At 48.0% G+C, this 17,702-nt stretch overlaps 1 protein-coding gene across 1 annotated transcript in view; it reads left to right on the forward strand.

The window, feature by feature from the left end:
- Positions 1-5,141: 5,141 nt before the first annotated feature.
- Positions 5,142-17,702, forward strand: part of TFDP2 (transcription factor Dp-2) — a 68,614-nt gene continuing 56,053 nt past the window's right edge. Inside the window, exon 1 of the mRNA XM_044290217.1 lies at positions 5,142-5,265. The gene's annotated coding sequence lies outside the window, so the exon portion shown is untranslated. The remainder of the gene's footprint in view (positions 5,266-17,702) is intronic.

Genomic DNA, 17,702 nt, shown 5'->3' on the forward strand with positions numbered 1-17,702 from the left:
TTACTAGTGGGGTGACAGGAGGAGGGGGGAGCATGGTCACTAGTGGGGTGACAGGAGGAGGGGGAGCAGGGTCACTTGGAGGGATAGGAGGAAGGGAGGAGCAGGGTCACTAGTGAGGTGACAGGAGGAGGGGGGAGCAGGGTCACTAATGGGGTGACAGGAGGAGGGGGAGCAGGGTCACTAGTGAGGTGACAGGAGGAGGGGGAGCAGGGTCACTAGTGAGGTGACAGGAGGAGGGGGGAGCATGGTCACTAGTGAGGTGACAGGAGGAGGGGGAGCAGGGTCACTAGTGGGGTGACAGGAGGAGGTAGCAGGGTCACTAGTGGGGTGACAGGAGGAGGGGGAGCAGGGTCACTAGTGGGGTGACAGGAGGAGGGGGGAGCAGGGTCACTGGTGGGGTGACAGGAGAAGGGGGAACAGGGTTACTAGTGGGGTGACAGGAGGAGGGGGAACAGGGTTACTATTGGGGTGACAGGAGGAGGGGGGAGCATGGTCACTAGTGGGGTGACAGGAGGAGGGGGGAGCATGGTCACTAGTGGGGTGACAGGAGGAGGGGGAGCAGGGTCACTAGTGGGGTGACAGGAGGAAGGGAGAGCAGGGTCACTTGGAGGGATAGGAGGAGGGGGAGCAGGGTCACTAGTGAGGTGACAGGAGGAGGGGGGAGCAGGGTCACTAATGGGGTGACAGGAGGAGGGGGAGCAGGGTCACTAGTGAGGTGACAGGAGGAGGGGGGAGCATGGTCACTAGTGAGGTGACAGGAGGAGGGGGGAGCATGGTCACTAGTGAGGTGACAGGAGGAGGGGGAGCAGGGTCACTAGTGAGGTGACAGGAGGAGGGGGAGCAGGGTCACTAGTGAGGTGACAGGAGGAGGGGGGAGCATGGTCACTAGTGAGGTGACAGGAGGAGGTAGCAGGGTCACTAGTGGGGTGACAGGAGGAGGGGGAGCAGGGTCACTAGTGGGGTGACAGGAGGAGGGGGAGCAGGGTCACTAGTGGGGTGACAGGAGAAGGGGGAACAGGGTTACTAGTGGGGTGACAGGAGGAGGGGGAACAGGGTTACTATTGGGGTGACAGGAGGATGGGGGAGCAGGGTCACTAGTGGGGTGACAGGAGGAGGGGGGAGCAGGGTCACTAGTGAGGTGACAGGAGGAGGTAGCAGGGTCACTAGTGGGGTGACAGGAGGAGGGGGAGCAGGGTCACTAGTGGGGTGACAGGAGGAGGGGGGAGCAGGGTCACTAGTGGGGTGACAGGAGGAGGGGGGAGCAGGGTCACTAGTGGGGTGACAGGAGAAGGGGGAATAGGGTTACTAGTGGGGTGACAGGAGGAGGGGGGAGCAGGGTCACTAGTGGGGTGACAGGAGAAGGGGGAACAGGGTTACTAGTGGGGTGACAGGAGGAGGGGGGAGCAGGGTCACTAGTGGGGTGACAGGAGGAGGGGGTAGCAGGGTCACTAGTGAGGTGACAGGAGGAGGTAGCAGGGTCACTAATGGGGTGACAGGAGGAGGGGGAGCAGGGTCACTAATGGGGTGACAGGAGGAGGGGGAGCAGGGTCACTAGTGGGGAGACAGGAGGAGTGGGAGCAGGGTCACTAGTGTGGTGACAGGAGGAGGTGGGAGCAGGGTCACTAGTGAGGTGACAGGAGGAGGGAGCACAGTCACTAGTGGGGTGACAGGGGGAGGGGGAGCAGGGTCACTAGTGAGGTGACAGGAGGAGGTAGCAGGGTCACTAATGGGGTGACAGGAGGAGGGGGAGCAGGGTCACTAGTGTGGTGACAGGAGGAGGTGGGAGCAGGGTCACTAGTGAGGTGACAGGAGGAGGGAGCACAGTCACTAGTGGGGTGACAGGGGGAGGGGGAAGCAGGGTCACTAGTGAGGTGACAGGGGGAGGGGGAAGCAGGGTCACTAGTGAGGTGACAGGAGGAGGGAGCACAGTCACTAGTGGGGTGACAGGAGGAGGGGGTAGCAGGGTCACTAGTTAGGTGACAGGAGGAGGGAGCCCAGTCACTAGTGGGGTGACAGGGGGAGGGGGGAGCAGGGTCACTAGTGGGGTGACAGGAGGAGGGGGGAGCAGGGTCACTAGTGAGGTGACAGGAGGAGGTAGCAGGGTCACTAATGGGGTGACAGGAGGAGGGGGAGCAGGGTCACTAGTGGGCTGACAGGAGGAGGGGGAGCAGGGTCACTAGTGGGGTGACAGGAGAAGGGGGAACAGGGTTACTAGTGGGGTGACAGTAGGATGGGGGAGCAGAGAACTGGGAGACTGGAGGGAACCATGATTGGAGGAGGGGGGAATCGCTTACTTGAAGACTGACAGGTCGGGCTTTTAACTGCCACAACAACACGGCCGGGGAGGGGGTCACGGCCCAGGGTCAGCTTTTCTCTCAAACCAGTCCAGTAACATGAGTCCGCGGCTCCCCAGGGTCCTTGGGCAGCAGCGCTCCCCGCTCTCCTTAATACAGCCACTTCTGGGAGCCGGACCCTCCTCCTTCCAGCTCTCGGCGGCTTCCCGTGCCTAACACGATCTGTATCGCCAATACCCACCAATAACAAAGCTCCTTGCTGTAAGGAGCTTTGTTATTGGTTATTCCCGGAACAGACAGCATCGCTGCGCTGCCAGTGCCGTTCACAGCGCTCACTGCACTGATGAATGTGGGGGACTTTTTCCAGGGAGTAAAATGTATTATTTAGTAAAAGCAGTGGTGTGCCTAGGTTGTTTGGCACCCGGGGTGGGTCCTTTCTCTGGCACTCCCCCTCCCCAATACTTAAAAAAAAAAAAATCGGACCCCCTCACAGTAGTATTGCCCTCATTGTACAACCTTCACAATAGTTTTGTACAGATGTGTGCCCTCTAACAGTAGTTATGCCCACATTGTGCCCCCTAACAGTCGATATACCCACATTGTGCCCCCTTAAAGTACTTATCCCTTCATTGTGCCCCCTGCATAGTAGTTATGCCCTCATTGTGCCCCTCTCACAGTAGTTATGCCCTCATTGTGCTCCTCTCACAGTAGTTATGCCCTCTCTGTGGCCCTTTCACAGTTGCAATGCCCTATCTGTTCACCTTCACAGTTGTAATGTCCTCTTTGTGCCCCCCCTCACAGTAATAATCCCCATTGTGCCTCCTTCACAGTAATAATGTCCATTAATAGTAGTATTGCCCATTGCGCCCTCTTAATAGTAATAATGCCCATTGTGCCTCTTTAATAGTAATAATGTCTATTGTGCCCCCTTCACAGTAATAATGCCATCTGTGTCCCCTCTATAGTTTAAATCCCCATTGTGCCCCCTTAATAGTAGTAATGCCCCCTGTGCTAGTAATACCCATTGTGCCGGCTTCACAGTAGTAATGCCCTCTGTGCCCCTTCATAGTAGTAATGCCCTCTGTGCACCCTTCAGAGTAGTAATGCCTCTGTGCACTGTGCCCCCTCCATAGTAGAAATGCCCATTGTGTCCCCTTCACATTAGCAATGCCATTGTGCCTCTTCCAGAGTAGAAATGCCCATTGTGCACCCTCCAGAGTAGAAATGCCCATTGTGCCCCCTTCACATTAGCAATGCTCTCTGTGCCCCCTCCAGAGTAGAAATTCCCATTGTGCACCCTCCATAGTAGAAATGCCCATTGTGCCCCATTCACATAAGCAATGCCATTGTGCCTCCTCCAGAGAAGAAATGTCCATTGTGCCCCCTCCAGAGTAGAAATGCCCATTGTGCACCCTCCATAATAGACAAACAAAAAAAACCACAGTAACTACTCACCTTGTCTGCTTCCTGAGGCTCACAGTCCTCTCTCCCCTGTAGGCACAGATCGCTCTGCAGCACTGTGTGGGTGGAGCTTATACAGATTCCCGGCTGCAGGCTGCGCCTACCCAGGTCGGCAGTGTGATCCATGCCTGCAGCCTGCAGGCTGAATGGAGCAGGGAGAAGTCTTCCTGCTCTACCATTCAGCGCGCCGCCAGCCTGAAGGAGGGGAGGAGCGCGGGGAGCTGAGCGGTGTGCTCCAGCAATGAGCACTTCCATCTGCATTGATGGAAGCGCTTACTGTTTCTGGCACCCCAAGTAAGAGGCGGCACCAGGGGCGGACCGCCCCCCCCCTCCCCCCCTTAGTAAGTCACTGAGTAAAAGTTATTGTGACCTCTGGCTGCAGAAGTGAGCGGGCCCCTTAGTGGCCGAGGGCCCTCGGTCCATGCCCAAATGGTCAGTTCGCCCCTGGGCCCACCTTACGGTGACATTTAAATATTACCTGCTCACACACCAGCAAGATGCGACATGATGATTGAATATGGGGGTCCCTGCAGCAGCTTTGAGAAGGTAGGTCCTGGGGGAAAGAGGATAGTGGCTAGCTTTCCTCTATACCTAGACGTCATCTCAGCTCTGATTGTGTCTATAATAATAAACGGTGGAATTTCTTTAATAATCTATACCGTTTATATATGAACATAGGCTGGTTGAGGTGCTGTACATTGAATATATGTATGTAGTGCAGTAAGTCTACTGTGTTATGTGCCACTTGTGCAGGGGGTGGGAGACTAGGGGCCCACCGGGGGATTCACCTGTACCCCTGCGGGCCAGTCTGAGCCTGGAGGTATGTCTAGCCATCAATGATCTCTCACCAAGAGGTACACTACCCAAAAGTAGCCTCTGAGACCCTTTGTATAGCACTTTTGCGCCCTCTTGTGGCAAGATGTCTAATCAGACATGACTGCATCAGTCATACTGTAGCAATCTGACATTTCTATCTTATGTTTTTTTTGTCAATGAGTGTCCAATCATCCAATCCTGGATACATAGTCTATAGTCGTGTGGACAGGTCGGTGCCAGTAAAGCCACATACGTCCCTTTTTTATGGTACATTAAATGGGAAAAGGGACGGTACATGCTTTTTTTTTACACCTAGTCAGAAAGGCAAAAAAATCAAGAACTATTTTATTAGATTTTTTTGATCCTTTTTGTTTACATTCAGAGTCTGACCAGCAGCTTTCTGTGTAAAGTCCTGCATGTGGTGCCCAGAAACTTTGCCCACTCTGAAGCCCTGTCCCAGGCTGGCTGTGCGGTGGGAGCCCTCCACAAGGAGACAAGCCTCCTCCACAGCGTCTCACACTGCACTGACTGGAATGTATTGCAGCTGCCAGCCCCGCTCTGTGACTGCTGCGTTGGATGAGCTCGGCGCTCGGCTGCTCACGCCTGCCTCATTTTCAAGTTTTCAGGGTATGGTAACAAAGAGTGGCTGTAGTAGTGAGCTGAGAATAGTGAGCCAGTCGTGTGCTGTGTGCAGGTAAGTGTGCAAGTGAGGGCCCCCTGCACCCCACAATACAGGCTCTCCCCAGCCTGTGCTCCTTCTCAGCCTGGGAGGCAGCACAATGCACTAATTTCCTGCAGCATGCTCTGGAGAGGGGAGGGGGAGGGTGATTCTCTGCTTTATTTCCTAAATATTTCATGCCTTCACCCTCTCCCCAGTGCAGTCTTTCTGTCTTTTGCACGGGTCTCTGCTGGGGGTAGTTGCTTTTGGTCTGTGTGTGAACATGACTGTGCAGGAAGCCATTATTTCTGGTCATGTTGGGGTGCTGCTGACATCATCAGACATTGCTACTTGTATTCATGTGGGGTATATAGTGTGTAGAAGTGCCCCACACTGGGCAGGGCATGAGGCTGGACTGCTGGGGTAAGAACCTGGGGGGATCTGCCCATGGACCATAGTTAATCAAACTTCTAAGCATCACAGTGGTGGAAAGTGCAGCAGTCCATATCCTGTATGTGCTGCACATGACAGCATGGCTTGGGCTGTAGCGTGTGTGCAGGCGGGGGTCGCTCATGTATCAGTGTGGGAGATGTGCCCATGGAAAGGGCCTGTGTATATGCTGCTAACACCTTGGTTACTTTCATTCCCCTAATGAATTGTTTGCTATATCTAGCCTGGCACCCCCTGAGATTACAATATGTGTGTGTATACCAATGTGCAGAATGTAGGCTGTAGTGATCATGAAATGATTTATGCTGTATGTGCCAATGTGCGGAATATAGACTGTAATATTGAGGATATTATGTATGGTGTGTGTACCAGTTTGCAGAATGTAGACTAGTATTGATGATATTATGTGTGGTGTATGTGCCAATGTGCAGAATGTAGGCTGTAGTAATAATGATATGATGTGTAGACTGTAATATTGATATTATGTATGGTGTATATACAAATGTACAGAATGTAGACTGTATGGTGTATGTACCAGTATGCGGAATGTAGGCTATAATATTGAGGATATGGTGTATGTACCAGTATGTGGAATATAGGCTGTAATATTGAGGATATTATATATGGTGTATGTGCCAGTATGCGGAATGTAGGCTGTAATATTGAGGATATTATATATGGTGTATGTACCATTATGCGGAATATAGGCTGTAATATTGAGGATATTATATATGGTGTATGTACCAGTATGCGGAATGTAGGCTGTAATATTGAGGATATTTTATATGGTGTATGTACCAGTATGCGGAATGTAGGCTGTAATATTGAGGATATTTTATATGGTGTATGTACCAGTATGCGGAATGTAGGCTGTAATATTGAGGATATTTTATATGGTGTATGTACCAGTATGCGGAATGTAGGCTGTAATATTGAGGATATTTTATATGGTGTATGTACCAGTTTTCGGAATGTAGGCTGTAATATTGAGGATATTTTATATGGTGTATGTACCAGTTTTCGGAATGTAGGCTGTAATATTGAGGATATTTTATATGGTGTATGTACCAGTATTCGGAATGTAGGCTGTAATATTGAGGATATTTTATATGGTGTATGTACCAGTGTGCGGAATGTAGGCTGTAGTAATGATGATATTATGTATGTAACAGATTATCTATCTATACATATTTGTTCTTTTGATAAAAACTTTAGTTTTCTATAATATATATATATATATAATGTCTATATACACACACACACACACACACACACACACACACACACGATGCTAATTAACCAAGCATGTTGTTAGAGTGTATTTTAAACCCACTATAGATATGTAAAATACATTTACATTTATCCCTAGGGTTAACCCATTCACTGCTGTGAAGGAGCCCTCTGGCAGTGGAGGGGTTAAGCAGGAGTGTAGGGGGTTGGGGGTTAAGGTCCCCATTTGTTCCCTGCAGCCTGTTTCCTCGGTCAGACTGTCTCCTGGGACCACATGCAGCTCAGTGGGACAGTCAGTGTGAAAAGAGGCAAGTGTCAGCTGTATGCTAATGAGGGGGACAGTATTGTCTGCTGCCGGGGAGGAGGGGACATTCCACCGGTCTTCAGGAGCAAATCCACTTATATCACTGCCACACACCACGCCGGCCGGCCGCCACTGATTGGGGGAGGCTGGGATGATGGCTGCAGTAAAAACGTTTAATTACTGTCACATGTCTGTATGGTGTGACGTATATGGCGAATGAAAGGCTTAGGTTGTCAGCGCAAGTTCTGCGCCACTTTACATTTTAGGGAGTTGCTTTATGAGCAATTCTCTGATAGAATATTGCAGTTGCTTCTTTTAGTTATGGAAGGGAACTTGACAGTACAGAAGATGATGGTAACAGCAGCAGGCGCAGTTTATGGTAGCCTGTATTCTGTGATTGGCATATTCCCATACATTTCAGGGCAGTTGTTTCCGCAGCAGTAACATGGATTCCTGCAAAGCCCATTCAGACGAAAATTCAGCTATGTTTATATACCCTTAGGTTATGTTCACGCACCGGATTTTTGGCATGGTTTTCAGCCTGGACTCGGTGCCGAAAACTGCGCTTAAACCACCTCCCATTGTTTTCAATGGTAGGCTGTGCTGCAGTTTATGCGTCTGAGGATTTTTCACGTACCGCTTTCCATACCTCGCCAATTTGTGGTGCAGCTAACACATGGACACCTCGGAAATCTGCGGCGGGAGCCTGCTCACGGTTTGGCTCCATTCAGTGCAACTAAACTGACAGCGGGACAGTCCCATTCTGAATTGAAAAAAAAAAAACACGGCAGGAAGCGCAGAGGTTTCTGCCGCGGGATATGCTGCGTATTTTTACACGGTCAAAATTTGTCATGTGGACATACCCTTAGACTACCAGCACAAGTCAATATACTTGGTTTGGATTTTACGCTCAGATTTGCGAGCACATTTTGCTGCATTACTAGAAAGAATCTATTTTGCCAATTTTTATTTTTTTTCACAGATTTTTGGCGCCGATTTGCCCCAGATTTCACCACTTTGAATTGCAAACGGGTGAAAGCTTCAATGAAAATCCGCACAAACAGTTGACCTCCAAAATACGCACTGCGGTCAATTTTGAAAATCTCATGTACTTGGGGTACTTTCACACTAGCGTTATTCTTTTCCGGTATTGAAATCAGTTAAAGGGTCTCAATACTGGAAAAAAACGCATCAGTTTTGTCCTAATGCATTCTGAATGGAAAGCTATCCGTTCAGTATGCATTAGGATGTCTTCCGTAACGTCCCTTGTGCGGTATTTGACCGGACAAAATATTGCAGCATGCTATGCTAAAGATTATACAAACGGATCCGTTCAGAACATATGAGGACAGTTGTATTATCTTAGGCATGCTCAACCTGCGGCCCTCCAGCTGTTGCAAAACTACAACTCCCACGATGCCCTTCTGTAGGGATGATAGCTGTAGGCTGTCAGGGAATGATGGGAGTTGTAGTTTTGCAACAGCTGGAGGGCCGCAGATTGAGCATGCATGTTTATCTGAACTGATGCGTTTGTGCAGATCCATGACGGATCCGCAACAAACGCAAGTGTGAAAGTGCCGTTGCCAAAAAATGCTAGTGTGAACTGAAAGTACCCTTAGCTGGCACTGTACAAGGGGTCGTGCACACGACTGTAGTCTTGGTCCGCATCCGATCCATTTATCTCAATGTGTCTGTAAGTCCCTTCTGCGGCCCAGCAAAAAAAAAAATAGAACATATGCTGTTCTTGTTCGTTTTACGGAGAAGAATAGGACAGTTCTGCAGGAGTAAAAAATAAAAATGGCGGCATGCACTCGGCCTGTATCAGTTTTTGCGGATCCGCGCTTTACAGACCGCAAAACACTTACGGCTGTGTGCATTAGGCCTTACTCTGTGGATTTGGCACAGAAAAATACGTAACCGGTAGCGGAGGCACGTTTCCAGGGAAGACTCCTGAAGGTAACGGAGCCGTCATGCTCTTTTAGCAGCATCATTCCCGAAGGGAGCGATTCTTGAAATTGCATCTTATTGGGAAAACGCTCATCATGCAATTCTATAATTTTTGTAAAAGGGCTTCGCACTAGAGCTTGTCACCGGATAACATTGTAAGTGCCTGCAGTCAGGTTGTATGCATTGTTAGAAATACAAAAGTTTTTTTTTTTTTTTCTTTCTTTTGTGAGAGGCCCCTGATGACTGAGAACAAGAACACGAAGGCTCCTGACACGTTGAAATCTAATCTGTTGCGGTGTCACATGGCCTACGTCTGAATAGAACCGAGAGATATTTGAAACTGTCCTTGGCTACAGGTGTATAATGGTGTCGATCTGGGTAAATCAGAGCGAGGTAGTGGCACCAAGTTCCTGTTTCTGAAGTCACGGCATCAGATGACCCTATTTTGGCGCAGAAGCAGGAAGTTGATAACAGCACACGTCTCTCTCTCGCTGCTTATTCCGAAAATATTCCCCCCCTGTCAGGACCTGGAACAATTGCCTGCATTCTCTCGTACCTGAGCCGCATGGCAACGTGTGTGGTAACCATCCCACTTGTGGCTACCCCACCTAGGGGCTGAAAATGGAATCACAGCGTCAACTAAACCTGTTTTTGCCAGCTTGGTTCTTATTAGCCATGCAGATGTAGCAGAGCTGTAGGTTTAGCCAGCATGATTTTACAGATCACAATGAGTTGTGCCAGGTGACTAACTCTCTTTTGACCAATTCACATTTACATTTTAGAGTCTGTTAAATCTATATGCTGAAAAAAGGTCCCAATGTATACCTGCGATGGAGGCACCTATTGTAAAAAAAAAAAACATATACTACTGCGCAGTGTAATTGTGTACTCTATACAGTTTTAGGGCTCATGCACATGACCGTATGTATTTTGCGGTCCACAAAAAATACAGATATTGTCCATGTGCGTTTTTTATTTTGCAGAACGGTACAGCTGGCCCCTAATAGAACAGTACTATCCTTATCCGTAATGCGGACAATAATAGGACATGTTCTACTTTTTTGCGGAGCGGAAACAGAATGCACATGGACTAACGTCAGTTTTTTTTGTGGACCTGTTGAAATGAATGGTTCCGCATACTGTCCGCAAAAAAAAACCTCAACGGACACGGAAAGAAAATACGTTTATGTGCATTAGCCCATATACAGATATTTGGACACTTTTGTCGCCAACGGGTGAACTGAGCCCTGTGGATATTCTAAGGCTGCTTTCACATGGGCATGTGCGGTCCATAATACAGCCGCGTTTCCGGGACTGACCATGGGTCGTGTGAGCTGAACTCATGGTATCTTAAGCCAAATGCACATAGATCATACAAGTGTATTACTGTAGTGCAGCGGCGGCATGAAGCACACGGCGTCATAGCAACCAATGACGCCGTGCGCTCCTGCTCTCAGCAGGAATCCAGGCCGTGTTACCACGAACCGCTCACGGCCGTGTGCATTCGGCTTTAGTGATGTATGATGTTGTGAGTTTGGCTCACATGAACTGCAGTCAGTCCAGAAATGTGCAAACAGTCTTAGACCTCATGCACACAACCATATCAGTTTGTGGATCTGAAAAAAAACACTAATAACGGTCCTGTGCATTCTGCATTTTGCTGATCCGCACGTCCTCCATTTGTTAGACATGCCTATTGTCCACAAAATGTACAAGAATAGGACGTTTCAACTTTTTTTTTTTTTTTTTTTTTTATGAATGGGCCCGCATCCGATCCACAAAAAATGCGGATCAAAATTACGGTGCCAGATGACTAACTCTTTTTTTTGGGGGCTGATAGCTACAGGTGTATAATAGTGTCAATCTGGGTAAATCAGAGCGAGGAAGTGGCACCAAGTTCCTGTTTCTGAAGTCACGGCAGCATGCACAGCAACATTTTCTTTTTTCCGCATCTAAATAACATTTTGTGATCCCATTCACTTCAATGTCCGCATCCGTATGTTCGTCCTGTGGCCCCTCCAAAAAATAGAACATGTCCTATTTTTGTGCATTTTTACGGACAAGGATCGGACTGTTCTATAGAGGCTAGGGCATAGCTGGTATCCTTGGTTTGCAGATCTGCAATTTGCAGACTGCATAACGGGCTACGGTCGTGTGCATGAGCCCTTAGGGTGCATTCACATGACCGTATGCATTTTGCAGTCTACAGATCCGCAAAAAATACATATGACGTCCATGTGACTTCGTGTTGCATCTGTGTTTTTTTTTTTTTTGCAGACCCGTTGTAACAATGTCTATTCTTGTCCACAAAACGGACAAGACTAGGACATGTTCTATCTTTTTTGCAGGAATGCGAAATGGACGGATGCGGACAGCACATGGTCTGCAATTTCCATTGAAATTAATGGGTCTGCATCCTATCCGGATCGGATGCTGAGCAAGAATACGCCCATGTGAATGGGGCCTTAAGTTTGGCCCAATTATCTGGAATGCACGCTCGTTCCTGTTAATCCACCCATGTAAAGGTGCTGCCTATCACCTCAGTCCCGGACAGCTGATCTGAACAGCACTCTGCTAGCCAGGAACAATGATTTTGTATGGGGATGAGCTGTAGCAGCAGCCATCGCTCGTCCTCATACTGTGCATTTGAGTGCAGCCCTTCACCACCACTTCACTAGCAGCCGATTCTCCGGAAGTAACGCTTCCTTCCTGATAGTCGGCTGCTCCTCGCAGTGTCTGAATGCGTCTTTAGGGGGAGATATATCAAAAGTGGTAAAAAGGAAAACTGGCTCAATTGCCAATAACAACAGATCAGATCCTGCCTTTCATTTTCCAAAGGAGCTCTGAAAAATGAAAGGTGGAATCTGATTGGTTGCTATGGGCAACAATGCCAGTTTTCATTTACACCACTTGTGATAAATGTCCCTTCATAGTGTGTACGCCTGAGGCTTTACTTGGCATGCCTGCTAAGTGTACACCATTATAATGTATGTGTTTGGTTGCTGCATCTCTTATTTGGATGAATTGAGCAGACCTTTCTTTTAGAAGGCACCGTGAACTTGTCTGGGAAATGCCATTATGTGGGATTTTTAGAGAGTTGTGTAAAATGGCTGTAGAACAGGGAAAGATGCGTTGCTATGCTGGAACAGAAGCTGAAGAATGAAGGGGGTTGTCCGGTGAATAAAAAAATCACGAGGGAGGGGCAGAATGGGTTAAAATAAAATAAAATACAAACAATATTTCCCTCATTGACCCCCCTCTAACGTTTCCCAGGAAATGGCTATGAGTAAGGAGCTGTTCTCACACATGTAAGGCTACTTTCACACTAGCGTTTCGTTCCGTTTGGTTGCATTCTCATACCGCTTTTTGTGGAACAGGACATCTGGCCCCTAACAGTCCTATCCTTGTCCGTTATGCGGACAATAATAGGACATGTTCTATCTTTGAACGGAAATATGGTAACGGAAGGCATACAGAGTACCTTCCAGTTTTTTTTTGCAGATCCATTGAAATGAATGGTTCCGTATACGGAACGCAAAAAACGGAACGGGGGATTCAAACATTTGATCGTCAGGGGTGTCCTAAGTATAGGCCATCAATATTGAACTCCTTAACTATAGCACTAGAATAAGGGCTCATGCACTCGACTGGGATCGGTTCAGGAAACATGGTCCATGTGTCTGCTGGATCTCCTGGGCCGACCACTCGCAGTTCAGTACAAGAGATCCACCATCACATATGACCTGACTACATAAAACAATATGATACAGTCAGTTCAGGGAAGCTGTGGTCGGATCCGTCTCACATATGCTTTCAGTCAGCGGCGGATCCGGCGGGCAGTTCCGACGACGGAACTGCCCGCCGGATCACACTGCCGCAAGTGTGAAAGTAGCCTTACCCTGAACACTACAGTCCAGTATAGTATATCTTCCATGTACTTTATCACTTAGCTATAATAGCCTGCCTACATTCAGTGCGCTGCCTGTGCTGTTCATAGTGCGCCCTGCGCTGATGAGTGGCAGGAAAAGTCGAATTTTCCAGGGTGCAGGTGCCCACAGAGAGGGCTTTGAGTGCTGCCTCTGGCACCCGTGCCATAGGTTCGCCACCACTGCCTTAGGGTATATTAACACGTAGAGCTTGGGATGCCGTACAAAGCGCATCAATAAAACTGCATGCATTTTGTTGCTGTTTTTCAATTGGTTTCAGATATTGCCAGTAAAATAAATTTATTGAAAAGATTTCACCTGTAAAATTTTGCAACTGCATCAAAACCAGGGCAAAAACTCATGTGGTTTTAACTGCAACTCTTCTGCTACATGTGAATATGCTCTGAGCCGTCCTGGTGTGCAGATACTAGTACCTTGGAGAATGACGAGGGCTGAACTCCTCAAGTATGTCTCTGTAGATAAGGCAGGGTCTGGAAGGAAGGTATTTTGAGCATAGGCCTAAACTAGCCAAAACTTGACAAAAAGCTAGAAATAACAGGTGCCTGCTAATGACCAGGTAACAAAGGAGTATACAGGATGTCCACAATATAACGTCATATGGTGTGTGCTGCACTGCCATGTTTGGTTGACAAGTCTGACCTCCGTACGATGCGTGTCATTTTTTCTCAGGACTCTGAGCTGTAGAGTAGAGAATTTGCAGGTATAAGGTTATATGCACACAAAAACAGTACAAGGGCTCAGTGCCCATATTGGGGACCGTAAATGGCTGGTCTGCAATATACGGGCACTGGCCATGTGCACTCCGTGCTGTGGATTCTTTTGCGTAGCGGAGGCACAAATCGGAAGCACTACAACGCGCCTCAATGGGCTTTTGGGTCCATGCCTCTGCACTACAAAAAGATAGAACATGTTCTATCTTTGGCCGTGTCTTGCGGATTGCGGACCCATTCAAGTCAAAGGGTTCACACTTCAATACAGAGTGCATACGGCCAGTGCCGTGCATTGCAGACCACTATTTACGGGCACTAAGCCAGTACAGTCATGTGCATAAGCCCTAAAACAGTGCTGGCAAAGTATATGAGATTAGACAAACTGCTGTGTGGATTTCGAAATCTGCAGCAATTTTTAATTTTTTATTTTTGTGTGGCTCTCAACCTTTGCAATTCAAACTGCAAGATTTGGCGCCAAAGCACTGAAACCCACAATGAAATCTGTGCAAATTTTTTGTTAAATTTGCACCCGTGTGCAGGTAGCCTTAACCTGTTCCCGAACGCCTAACGAATATATACGTCGGCGGTTGGGCCTTTAAAGATGGCGGGTGCCGCAGCCGCCTGGTGCCTGCTGTTTTAGACAGCAAGCACCCGGGTCTAATGTATGCGATCGATGAGAACGTCCATTGCACACATTTACCCCCCTCAGATGTCATAGTCAGATGTGACCTTGGCATCAGGGAGGTTAAAACCTGGGAGCGCGCGTCTGGCCGTGCATCGGCTCCCACTAGCAAGGATCAGGGAAGCCGGATGGCATGTGTGGCCAGGTCCTCCTGAATGATCTAAGGCTGTCGCACATAAGTTCATGAGGAGAGCCTGCCTGTCGCAGTGCTCCATAGCAGCTAATGCATTGGAGTCTATGAGAGAAGCAATCTAATGATTGCTTGTTCCCAAGGGGAACTGTTAAAAAGTGTAGGAAAAATTATTATTTTTTTATAAAAATACATACACGATTAAAAAGATTAACAGCGTGGGCATCGCCACATGGTAAAATGCCCGTATTATTAAAATATTAAAATATGTATTCCATATGGCAAAAAAAGTCAAAATGGCCAATTCACTGAAATGAATGGGTTTGCAACCTATCCGCAAAAAGAACGGAATGGAAACAAAATACGTTTGTTGTGCATGAGGCCTACAAATGCAAGAAAAAATCTAAGTTGTGGCTTTGGGAAGGCTAGGGGTAAAAAATGAAAATGAAAAAAACCCAAAAGATCGCCTGGTCATGAAGGGGTCAAAGGGGTTGTGCAGGCCATTTATACCGACTGGTAACTCGGAACCGAACCCAAGTTCGGTTCCAAGTTCTAAAGTGGTTTTCCAAACTTCTTCAACAAAGTCTGGTGCCTTGATTTTTCTTGTTCCTTATCCTTTATTCCCATACAGTATGTACCTCTCACAATTAGATTTTAGGATGCTTTTAAAAATATCCCATTTTGTGGCTGTATTTTTATTTTTGAGGACTTTGTCTCAGTTAGTTAGGCCTATGGCCTCTCTAGCTGGTCAAATTTAGCTTTTTTGGAGTTTGGCATTTTTGTTCCTCCCTGAAGAAACACTCTTTTTGAATGATAATTGGAAGGTTATTACTTTATGGTCACTATTTCCCAGGTGTCCCCCAACCTGCACATCTGTTGTTCTGTCAGGTGTATTGGTTAATACTAAGTCCAGTATGGCTGTCCTCCTAGTCGTCCTGAACCAGTTGGGAAAGGTAATTGTCTTTGGTTATTGCCAAAAACCTGTTTACTTTATGAGATGTACAGCTTTCAGTTTCCCAGTCTATATCTGGGTAGTTGAAGTCCCCCATAATAACCACCTCAATATGATTTGCCGCCTCATCTATCTCGATACTGGCCGTGTGCGTTCTGCATTTTGCGGACCGTACATGGCCGGCTTTATATAGAGAATGCCTATTCTTGTCCGCGGTTGCGGCTAAGAATAGGACATGCTCTATATTTTTTTACGGGCCCGTGGAGCGGAACCACTGATGCGGACAGCGCACAGTGTGCTGTCCACATCTTTTGCGTCCCTATTGAAATGAATGGGTGCGCACCCGTTCCGCAAAATTGCGGAATGGATGCGGATCTATTTATACGGTCATGTGAATGCACCCCTAGTAGTAGATTTTCTGTGGACTGTGGTGTATTAGGTGATTTATAACAAACTCCTGTCAGTATTTTATTATTGTTTTTGCCTCCATGTACTTCTGCCCGTACCTGCCTGACATCGATCGCATATCCTAGTAGCTCCTATTTGCTGCAATGGAAATTAAGAAGACGGTGGAGCGCAGGCCCGGTCAGCCATTTCTGTAACTCCACCTACCCATCCGGCACTTACTCTGGTTATTCCCATCTCTGACTTTTGAAGGATGCAGAATTATGAGTTTTCCTCGTGACATACAGTACAGACCAAAAGTTTGGACACACCTTCTCATTCAAAGAGTTTTCTTTATTTTCATGACTATGAAAATTGTAGATTCACACTGAAGGCATCAAAACTATGAATTAACACATGTGGAATTATATACATAACAAAAAAGTGAGAAACAACTGAAAATATGTCATATTCTAGGTTCTTCAAAGTAGCCACCTTTTTCTTTGATTACTGCTTTGCACACTCTTGGCATTCTCTTGATGAGCTTCAAGAGGTAGTCACCTGAAATGGTCTTCCAACAGTCTTGAAGGAGTTCCCAGAGATGCTTAGCACTTGTTGGCCCCTTTGCCTTCACTCTGCGGTCCAGCTCACCCCAAACCATCTCGATTGGGTTCAGGTCCGGTGACTGTGGAGGCCAGGTCATCTAGCGCATGCACTCCATCACTCTCCTTCATGGTCAAATAGCCCTTACACAGCCTGGAGATGTGTTTGGGGTCATTGTCCTGTTGAAAAATAAATGATGGTCCATCTTAGGGATCGACCGATTATCGGATTTACCGATATTATCGGCCGATATTCAGGATTTTGAACACTATCGGTATCGGCATCTATTTTGCCGATATTCCGATAGTGTATGGGGAGCACAGATCGCGCTGCTGACAGCGCTCTCCGTGTTCCCCTTAGCAGCACAGGGGAGAAGGAAGCAGTGTCTCCTCCCCCTGTGCTGCTGCTGCTGCCAATGTAAGGACAGGGGACAGGAGGAGGGGAGGAGCTATGGCCACTGCGCCACCAATGAAGATTAATCTATCATTCATTCATATACAGGAGGCGGGAGCTGCAGAATCAAATAGCCGGCTCCCGGCCTCTATGAGCTGTAGCTGCGATCTGCGGTAGTTAACTCCTCAGGTGCCGCAGATCGCAGCTACTGCTCATAGAGGTCGGGAGCCGGCTATGTGATCCTGCAGCCAGCTCCCGCCTCCTGTATATGAATAAATGAGAGAGGGGTTGTCCAAGTTATATTTATTGATGACCTATCCCCAGGATAGGTCATCAATATCAGATCGGCGGGGGTCCGACACCCGCACCCCCTCCGATCAGCTGTTTGAAGAGGAGACTCGCACGGTGTCAGCGCTGCCTCCTCTTCACTGTTTACCTTCTAGCCGTTGCATCTGCAGTGGTGAGCAGGTGTAATTATACCCAAGCCTTCCCATTCATTTCAATAGGAAGGCTTGGGTGTAATTACACCTGCTCACCACTGCAGATGCAACGGCTAGAAGGTAAACAGTGAAGAGGAGGCAGCCCTGACACTGTGCAAGTCTCCTCTTCAAACAGCTGATCGGAGGGGGTGCCAGGTCATCAAGAAATATAACTTGGACAACCCCTTTAATCTTCATTGGTGGTGCAGTGCACCCCCCCCCCCAACCCCAGTATTAGACATTGGTGGCGCAGTGCGCCCCC

This window comes from Bufo gargarizans, chromosome 4, assembly GCF_014858855.1.
Source record: "Bufo gargarizans isolate SCDJY-AF-19 chromosome 4, ASM1485885v1, whole genome shotgun sequence".
In the NCBI taxonomy this organism is placed as follows: domain Eukaryota; kingdom Metazoa; phylum Chordata; class Amphibia; order Anura; family Bufonidae; genus Bufo; species Bufo gargarizans.